The sequence below is a fragment of the Spinacia oleracea genome, chromosome 5 (assembly GCF_020520425.1).
Source record: "Spinacia oleracea cultivar Varoflay chromosome 5, BTI_SOV_V1, whole genome shotgun sequence".
NCBI classification, from domain to species: Eukaryota; Viridiplantae; Streptophyta; class Magnoliopsida; order Caryophyllales; family Amaranthaceae; genus Spinacia; species Spinacia oleracea.
Window position 1 is genome coordinate 110,650,089 of NC_079491.1, and position 10,761 is coordinate 110,660,849.

The following is a 10,761-nucleotide window of genomic DNA, read 5'->3' on the forward strand; positions in this document are numbered from 1 at the left end:
TAGGCCCTTGATCAACTTGTCAACCTCGGCCTCGACCCCCAACTTACGAACACTCTCCCGATGGAAGAACTTGGTGGGCTTAATTGTCCTCTTGGAAAGGAGCTCGAAGAAGTCCCAAGACCTTTGCCCGGCGAACTCAATTCCGAAAGTTTCCATGTTTGGCGGGGTTGGTGCCGTTGTTGCCTTCCTCTTTGACGAAGAGGTGGTCGCGATCGCGGTTGCGGTGGGGTTCTTCTTGGAGCGTTTTGGTGCCATTGAGATGAGTGAATGCTAAGCAAAAATCTACAAAACAAAAAGAAACAAACCAAGACACACAAAGAAGGATAAACTAAGTTAGTTCACAATCTAGGACAAACGAACAACTACAAGAGCTAAGGTTAAACTATCTTCATCAATTCGTCATCAAGCTCTAAACATTACACCAACTCCTCAACAAGCTTGAACTAACCACATTACTCCACAACAATAACCACAATCAATCAAACAACACTTCCACAAACAAGTATAGTCAAAGTAGCTCAAAATCTCACAAAATCATCTCAAAAAGTCTAGAGATTAAATGGAATAAGGAATTAAACATGCATAGCTCATCCAGACAATTAAAGATTAACCATAATACAAACATGCATCAACAAACACCCAAGAATCAATAATTTCAGAAAAATCAAAAACAATATGAACATTGGTGAAAATGGAACGAAATTCAAGAATTAAGGGAAAGAAATCATCACCACAAGCAAAGGAAGTGGTCTAGGATCGATCCCAAGTATCCTCAAGAGCTCCAATTCACCACACACACACTTAAGAACAATTTCACAAAAACCCTAGAAATTGAGGATTTTGCACAAATCTGAAAATTTAGGGATTTTTGGGGGTTGGGATGAATGTGATTGAGTGTATTTGATGAATGGGAAGTGAAATTTGTGAAGGGAAGTGAATGAATTTGATGAGGAGTAGTGGTAGCAAGTGAGAGAAGAGAGAGCAATGGAGAGGAGAGTATGAGAGGAAGTCGAAAAAATGAAGAAAAAATGGGGGATGCTCACGATTTTTCAAATTAATGACTGCATAAACAGCTCCGTCAGGCTGTGCGATCGAACAGAAAGAGTCGTTCGGTTGCACAGACCTTGTGCGATCGAATATCTGAAACTGTGCGATCGTTTACCAAAAACTGGCCATTCTGTCTCAAAAACCTTGTTTGTGCGATCGAACGACAGAGCACTTTCGGTCGCAAAAAACATGATTTTGCAAATGTTCTACAAGCTTCCCCTTTAAATCAAAAATTAAACTAATTAATGGAAATTAATGCACAAAATCTAACAAAAACTAAAACTAGGAGTTAATTAGACAACCGGGTTGCCTCCCGGGTAGCGCTCGTTTAACGTCATTAGCTTGACGAATCCCCCCAAAGCTCATGGGGGGACAAGAGAGGAAATGAATACACGGGTTGCCTCCCGGTAGCGCTCGTTTAACGTCATTAGCTTGACGGACCCCCCCAAAAGTCAAGGGGGGTCAAACACAACAAACCTCGGGTCAACACTAGTCAACAAACCTTTCTTGGCCTCCTTGGGCACAAACCACTTACCCAAACAACGACTTAATGAGTGGGGACCAAACCAAGTCCTTTTAGGCATAGGATTGCCTTGCTTGGACTTCTTGTTCATACACTTCTTACCATTAGATGCCGGAGTGAGTGACTTTTCATCATCAAGATCCATCCCTAATGTGTCGGGAATGGTAATGGCGTCATCATAGGGATCTCCTTGCACAAAGGAACTCTCGTGCACATCCTTCTTCACCTTCCTATCAATCTCAAAATCACACTCAAGAACACAAGGATTGTTAGAAGAAATGACACAAGAATGATTGTGCTCAACACAAGCAAGAGTGTCAACTTTCATGCAACTTTTCATTTTAGAGCAACAATGTTCATCAATTACAAGCTTGAAACTAGCCTTGGCGTCCCCCGCTTTCAAGGTGATTAGTCCTTCTTGCACATCGATAAGAGCACCATGTCCAAGACGACAAAATCCACAAGGAAAGTAAGCTCGCCAACAACTAGGGGAACATCCTCAACCTGGCCAATAGGGTACTTGACCGAACGATCGGCAAGTTACAAGGTGATGTTGGTTGGGACAAGATCTCCAACGTCAAGCTTGGCAAACACCGAATAAGGTATTATACTAACGCTAGCACCCAATCACACAAGGCATTGCCTATTTCAAGCTCCTTAATAGCACAAGGGATAGAAAAACTTCCGGGGTCTTTGAGTTTGGGTGGAGTTTTGCTAAGAATGATAGCACTACAATTTTTGGTGAGGTTCACCGTCTCCTTTCCGTCGCAATTCCGCTTCCCATTCAAGATTTCCTTAAGATTAAGGAAATCTTGAATAGGTAGGCATTTGTTTCAACGCATCCATAAAGGGGAGAGTGATATGCAATTTTCGAAGAACCTCAAGACATTTTGAGAATTGCACATCTAACTTGTGCCTTTTAACTCTTTGGGGATAGGGGGGAGGAGGAGTTGGGAGAGGAGGAAGAGGAGTCTCCTTCGACTTATCACCATCACTCATGTCGTCGACATGAGACTTCTCTTCCGCATCATCACGGTTCGAGGACTCATTTCCCATAGAACTCTCACCCCTAGAGCTAGGAGCTTCAACATGCGTAGCACTATCATCTAAGGTCTTCCCACTCCTTGTCACAATTGCATACAATTGCTTAGGAGGTTGACCTTGGGGTGGGAGACTTGTATGCACTTGTTGCTCTTTGATAGTGCTAGCTAGTTGAGCAAGTTGGGTCTCAATCATCTTCAAGTGAGTGTTGGATTGCTTGAATCCATCCTCAAACTCGACATTCTTCTTGGCTTGCGCCCCCACAAACGACTCCATGAGAGCCTCAAGATTAGACTTAAGAGGCGGGAGTGGTGGAGGTGCAACGCCATAACCACTAAGGTTTGCTTGATATTGGTTGCCAAAGGTCCTCGGTCCATTGAATCTGGGAGGTGGCAATTGAGATGCACCATAAGGACCTCTGGAGTTCAAAGGATAACCCCCACTTGAGGCACCCCTAAATTGCCCATAAAAGTAGTTATAACCTCCTCCACCTTGATGGTTGGGATTATAAATCCCTTGGTTGTATTGGCCTTGATTGCCAAAACCTTGAGATTGACCATGGGGCGCTTGGCTTTGATAGCCTTGTGCTCTATAGCCACCTCAATTTTGGCTATCATACCCACTTCCTTGGCCATAGCCTTGGTGGGGACTATACATGGAGGGTCCTCTAGGTTGCCTAGCAAAATTAGGATTGTTAGGGTTATCATTCCTAGACCTCTCATTTATGGCATTAGCATACTCTACATCAAAATTGCCTTCATACGAAGGGCCATAATCCACAAATGACAAGTTATGAACTAGGGGGCATGCATCGGGGGAGTGACTAAAGTCTTGGCAATTTTCGCAAAAGGAGGTGCCCGGAGGCATTGAGCCATAAGAACTAACCTTTCTCTTCCCCTTACAGAGAAGAGTGGCCGAGGGAGGAGGGATTGTAGATGGTGATGGCGGTTGGCTCGAAGCTCTCCCCTCGAATGGTGTGTTTTCAAGCTTCTCCAAGCGTGAGGTAAGCTTCTCTATCATCTTTGCTTGCTCTATGGCATACACCGAACCCTTACCATCTTCACTCATACCTTCCCCATCATAATCCCTTGTGCCTACATCCCAAGATTGGTAGTTTTGAACTACATCCTCAATGATTTCCTCTATTTGATCCTCAGTTTTATTCATAATGGGGCCTCCCGCGCCCGCATCCAGACTTGTCTTCGAATTTGGACTCAACCCCAAGTAGAATGTTTGGAGCAACAACCATTTAGGAATCCCATGGTGAGGGCATTCCCTTTGGTACTCCTTAAAACGATCCCAAGCTTCGAAGAGTGACTCATCTCGCTTTTGCTCAAAGGATTGAATCTTGTGGCGACACTCCGCCGTCTTCCCATGCGAATAGAACTTGTTTAAGAATGCACTTGTCACCTCGGTCCAAGTGCGAAGTGAGTTGGGCTTGACCTCCTTGTCAAGCCAATCACTTGCTCGCCCAAGTAGAGAGAACCGAAACAATGTCAACCTCACGTGATCCGATGTGACACCATTGTGCTTGATTGTGTCACAATAGTGCTCGAATTGCTTGAGATGTTCGTGAGGTGATTCATTACTCTTCCCACAAAAGGGGTGGCTTTGGACCAAATTGATCAAGGCGGGCTTGATCTCAAAGTTGTTGGCACCCGTTGTTGGGGCTTGAATACCACATGTAGCTTCGAATGCCCCTGTGAGGGGGTCGAAAAAGCACGAGGCTAATGCGTGACCTCGTCCCTCGTGGGTGTGACGTTTCTTTTTGTCAAATCAAGTGTAATTGGATTTCCTGTGAGTTTACACCCAATTGACTAGTAATATAGGAGTTGCCATTCAGTTTTTAACGACAATGAGAAAAACTGACAAAACCCGGTTATCGTGACATAAAGGGAGTGCAATTATGTTTGACCACGACGGCCATAGGTTCCCTTATGATCCCTGGTGTGGGGATCTCTCAATATACACCCGCAAGGTAGAGATTGAGGGTTCGGGGGACTGTAACTACCAAGAGGAGTACTCGCTCTTCGATAACTCCAGAGGCAGGATATCCTTACTAGCTCAGCATAAATAATTGAAGGGACATGCGTTAACTATTAAACTAATCTGAGTTGATTTTAACAATATGCAACACATAATACTAGATCGATCGCGATTATCTGATTTAGATTGTTTTAAGGGACCTAGCATGATAATCCAATTTCCCAAAATATTATCTTTATTAGGCGTGATAGAACAATCAGATTTAATTAGTTTAACAGTTTATAAAAGGGCGAGGAAAGCAATTAAATCATGCGAAGGGACACATTACGACGCACCCTTGAGAGGTGCGTCACGGTTCTCAGAAAACTAACCACTTTGACTTTGCTATTTCTCCTTTTATTTAACGAATCTCAAGTTACGGGACAGGATACGTTCTGTTCGATTTTTGGATTGATTGCGACAGAACGCGTGATCAATTTCGCAGCGTGAGGCTTAGGCTTAGGGGTTGGAGTCAATACTCATAATATGAATTGTGTGTTGTTTTTTTTCCTTTCACGTCGAACTTGGGGCTATATTTATAGAAAAGAGTTTGTGGAAAGATAGAATTGTAGAACTCTAATCCACGAGGAATTAGGAAAGAACACGTCCCAGGTATTTTCAGCGCCCAGGGCTGGGCGCCGAAGATTTCGGCGCCCAGAGCCAGGCGTTGAAAATAGGGTCTGGACCGTTTCTTTGTCAGATTCGGACTCTTAGAATCCGGAGTGTATGAGACTTAATCGAGTCTTTTAGTGCGTATTAATTTTATGACGGAATGCGTCTGGGCCCGTTACGAACTCTAGGCTCGTTAGGATTTTAATTAATACGTAACTCTTATTTTCGAATCGTATTAGGAATAGGATTCTCTCGCAATTTCTATCTCATTTAGGATTTATGTTGGAGTGCAACACCTAATTCTGACAGGTTTCTATCTTTTATGACTTGCCACTTTTAACAACTACCCATTATGGCAGTTACTATTTTTAGCAGGTTTCCACAAACGGCAGGTTTCTATAAATAGCAGGTTTCGGGTGAAATGAAAAGGGGAATTGAGATTCGTTATTTTATAGGAGATGCGTTGTCTAGTGGAGATTTATGTTCTCATCATCGAACCTTCCCTTTCGGGAATGGGGATAAAAGTAGGTGTCTACAGTTAGCCCCCACTTTGACTGAGTCTTGGAGTAAGACGATGGTCAAAGTATTAGACGGAGTGCGTCACACAAGTCATGGTGACCTGTTTTTGCGAGGGTCTCACGAGCCCCCGAGTGATAACATTTGACTTAAGGGTCATCACTTGAAGTGTCGACATATCCCTCACGTGTCATTGGGATTTGTCAACGGATAGTATAGAAACTCCCTCACCTTGTCATTGGAAGTATCTAAAGAAGCGTATAAACTCCCTCACTTTGTCATTGGGAGTAGCTATAGTGTAATTGGGCCTGGCCAAGCCCAACCACGAGGTAAAAATGTTTTTAAAGATTCTCATTTTCAGGGCTAGCTAAACGAGAAAACCCCCTTGTTATGGGACGTAAAACGAAGGAAAATCCAGCACATCGCTCTTTTTTGAAAAAAACGGAAAACCAATCCTTTAATTTTTTGGAAAAGGGAAAACCAGAAAAAGTTATCACTGCAGCGACTAAGGACCTGCGCGGTTAGTGGCGCAGACCCCGCCGGCTAAAGATGGCGAGCCTGTCCGCTAAGGGTGGACGCCCCGTCCAAAAGAAGTGGACTGTGAGGGGGTCGAAAAAGCACGAGGCTAATGCCTGACCTCGTCCCTCGTGGGTGTGACGCTTCTTTTTGTCAAATCAAGTGTAATTGGATTTCCTGTAAGTTTACACCCAATTGACTAGTAATATAGGAGTCGCCATTCAGTTTTTAACGACAATGAGAAAAACTAACAAAACCCGGTTATCGTGACATAAAGGGAGTGCAATTATGTTTGACCACGACGGCCGTAGGTTCCCTTGTGATCCCTGGTGGTGGGGATCGCTCAACGTACACCCGCAGGGTAGAGATTGAGGGTTCGGGGGACTGTAACTACCGAGAGGAGTACTCGCTCTTCGATAACTCCAGAGGCAGGATATCCTTACTAGCTCAGCATAAATAATTGAAGGGACATGTGTTAACTATTAAACTAATCTGAGTTGATTTTATCAATATGCAACATATAGTACTAGATCGAGCGCGATTATCTGATTTAGATTGTTTTAAGGGACCTAGCATGATAATTTAATTTCCCAAAAATATCATATTTATTAGGCGTGATCGAACAATCAGATTTAGTTAGTTTAACAGTTCATAAAAGGGCGAGGAAAGAAATTAAATCATAGAAAAGGGACACATTACGACGCACCCTTGAGAGGTGCGTCACGGTTCTCAGAAAACTAACCACTTTGACTTTGCTATTTCTCCTTTTATTTAACGAATCTCAAATTATAGGACATGATACGTTCTGTTCGATTTATGGATCGATTGCGACAGAACGCGTGATCAGTTTTGCAGCGTGAGGCTTAGGCTTAGGGTTTTAGAGTCAATACTCAGAATAATAATTGTGTTTTGTGTGTCCTCTTCACGTCGAACTTAAGGCCCTATTTATAGAAAAGAGTTTGTGGAAAGATAGAATTATAGAACTCTAATCCACGAAGAATTAGGAAAGAACACGTCCCAGGTATTTTCAGCGCCCAGGCCTGGGCGCCGAAGATTTCGGCGCCCAGAGCCAGGCGTTGAAAATAGGATCTAGGCCGTTTTCTTAGTCAGATTCGGATTCCTAGGATCCGGAGCGTTTGAGACTTAATTGAGTCTTTTAGTGCGTATTAACCTTATGACGGAATGCGTCTGGGCCCGTTACGAACTCTAGGCTCGTTAGGATTTTAATTAATACGTAACTCTTACTTTCGAATCATATTAGGAATAGGATTCTCTCGCAATTTCTATCTCATTTAGGATTTATGTTGGAGTGCAACACCTAATTCTGACAGGTTTCTATCTTTTATGACTTTCCACTTTTAACAACTACCCATTACGACAACTATTTTTAGCAGGTTTCTATAAATAGCATGTTTCTATAAATAGCAGGTTTCGGGTGAAATGAAAAGGGGAATTGAGATTCGTTATTTTATAGGAGATGCGTTGTCAAGTGGAGATTTACGTTTTCATCATCGAACCTTCCCTTTCGGGAATGGGGACAAAAGTAGGTGTCTACAGTTAGCCCCCACTTTGACTGAGTCTTGGAGTAAGACGATGGTCAAAGTATTAGACGGAGTGCGTCGCACAAGCCATGGTGACTTGTTTTGGCGAGGGTCTCACGAGCCCCCGAGTGATAACATTTGACTTAAGGGTCATCACTTGAAGTGTCGACATATCCCTCACGTGTCATTGGGATTTGTCAACGGATAGCATAGAAACTTCCTCACTTTGTCATTGGAAGAATCTAAAGGTGCGTAGAAACTCCCTCACTTTGTCATTGGGAGTAGCTACAGATGTTTTCGAAATCAAAGCTATAAAGTGTAATTGGGCCTGGCCAAGCCCAATCACGAAGTAAAGAATGTTTTAAAAGATTCTCATTTTTAGGGTTAGCTAAACGAGAAAACCCCCTTGTTTTTATGGGACGTAAAACGAAGGAAAATCCAGCACATCGTTTTTTTTTGGAAAAAACGGAAAACCAATCTTTGGAAAAAGGGAAAGCTACTCACATCGTTCTTTTTTGGAAAAACGGAAAACCAGAAAAAGTTATCGCTGCAGCGACTAAGGACCTGCGCAGTTAGTGACGCAGACCCCGCCGGCTAAAGATGGCGAGCCTGTCCGCTAAGGGTGGACACCCCGTCCGATAGAAGTGGACGAATCTATTTTTGAAATTTGAAAATAAGGACCTACGCGGTTTTGTGACGTAGACCCCGCCGGCTAAAGATGGCGAGCCTATCCGCTAAGGGTGGACACCCCGTCCGATAGAAGTGGACGAATCTGTTTTGAAATTTGTTTGAAAATAAGGACCTACGCGGTTCGTGACGTAGACCCCGCCGGCTGAAGATGGCGAGCCTGTTTTTTTGTTTTGAAGATTTATTTTTCGAAAACTGAGGATCTGCGCGGCTAGTGACGCAGACCCCGCCCGCTGAAGGTGAGCGAGTCCTGTCCGCTGAGGGTGGACGTCCCTGAATTCGTTTTCCTATTTGGAACTCGCGCGGTTCGTGGCGCGATCTTTCCCGATTGAGGTGGGCAAGTCCCTATTTCATTTGTTCTTGTGATTTCTTTGAGAATTTCTTTTCTTATTCATTCTCGCAGGAGCGAATTCTTTCGAGGGATGCTCGGATTTAGTTGTAACCTGAATGTGGGTTGACAACATGCTTAGACGGACCATTGTTTTGTGGTCATCTTCTTTCATGGTTTTGAGCTAGTCTTTATGGCTCGATTTTGCCACTACCTGGTTCCTTGATTAGGGGACCATGTATAAGTATCAACGGCGACCTTTGTCTTGAGGTCGTAAACCGGTTTTATCTTTTGAGACATCCAAACACGGGACTTCGTACAATGTAGTTTGGGAATATTGTTTTACCTTTGCATAATATATATTTTCTTTCGAGCCCCCAAGCACTCGTGCTTGACGGTCATTTCTTGTCAAAGAGGTTCCTTGGGGATACGCATTCTGTAATGTCCTTGATCGTGTTTGGGATTGTGCTCGTAAGTGCGAGCGACCTTTGTAGCGGTGTGCTACTCTTAACAAAGCCGTGAGGTGCGACTTTCAGTAAAGAAATCGGCAATTTTCTAGTCGGATGGATACGGCAGCGCCCACTAGAAGTTAAGGCCTTTTTTGAGCCTGGGTTCATTTTCGGCGCCCAAGCCTGGGCGTTGAAATAATTCACGCCCAGGTGGGGCGTTGAAAGTGTTGTTTGGGCTGGTCTTTTGATGACATAGTTGGCTTCTTGTTCATTCGTTTATTTCACTTGGAAGTTCTATGTATTCTCTTTTCTTTTGTTTTTTCTTTGTTTTTAGAACGTGATGATTTTCTTGAGAAGGCGTAGCCGATTGGTGGACTACGGTGCTTGTCGCTTTGGAACTGTTGCTCTTAAGGCGTACAGTTATTGCGATAGTTGGGCGAGTCTATATGGCCCGAGGAACATACCTTGAGGCGTAAGACTTTGACCGCTCTTGTTGTTGTATATTTTTCCTTTTGAACGCGTTCGTGAATGTTCGATACTTAGAATGATGATATGTATGTGCGAACGAGCGTTCACAGAATGGCTGTTGTGTGCGGTCCATTAATCAGTTTGCTTGAATCATTTTTTTTTGAGCAATGACTGATTTTGAATAGTTTGCTTAGAAGCTTGATAGGGTTCAGGCCCATTCATGAAGTGGGCTCAAACATCGTGCCTTTCGATTGTTCAAACATTTGCTTCGAGATTTTTTTATTTTGCTATGGTCGTTTCGTAGCTTGGAGCCCCCAAGTATGCATGTTGGGATGCTTCCTTTTGGCGTACGATTTTGTAGGTTCTTTTGAGAAAGATGCCTTGGGGTTCCGCTCGTGTAGGTGCGAGCTATCCCTTCCGTGGTAGGTGATGTTTTGCTACCTTCCTTAATGTAGAAGTCGTGTGGCTTGCATTTTGAATTTGGGAGATAAGTAGTCATTGCCTCTTTTACGCATGCTCTTGGTCGTGCCCGCATTAGTGCGATATGCCTTATTCTCTTTTTTTTAGACTTGTGCCGTGGGATGGTTGAACTTATGGTGCGACGTAAGCTTGTGTGGCCTAACAACGTGTCTTAGAACATTCCTCCAGGCGTTGGGATATCATTATTATTTTTGCATTGGAGTACTTCATCATGCCTCGTTCAGGTGTTCGAACAAGTGTAGCACCTTCTGCGTGGGTTTGCACGGCTTATTACTTCGTTCGATGCGAGGATTCATAGGTGTTTCTTTTTTTCTTTTTTTTTATCTGGGCAAAACTTGGCTAGCAGAAAGATTCAGCGCCCAGGCTGGGGCGTTAAAGATATCGGCGCCCAGCTCTGGACGTTGAAAATGATTTCTGAGTATATTTTGACAGTTCTTATCCTTAATTTTTTCATTCTCTTTTGCTTTGGAACGAGGTAGACTGTGTAACGGGCCCTTGTAGGGCGAGCGTTATGTGCAGTAGTTTGAT

General features: G+C 43.6%; 1 pseudogene; it reads left to right on the forward strand.

The window, feature by feature from the left end:
- The first annotated feature begins 3,866 nt into the window (after positions 1-3,866).
- On the forward strand, positions 3,867-3,967 carry LOC130462177 (uncharacterized; annotated as a pseudogene).
- The last annotated feature ends 6,794 nt before the right edge of the window (positions 3,968-10,761 follow it).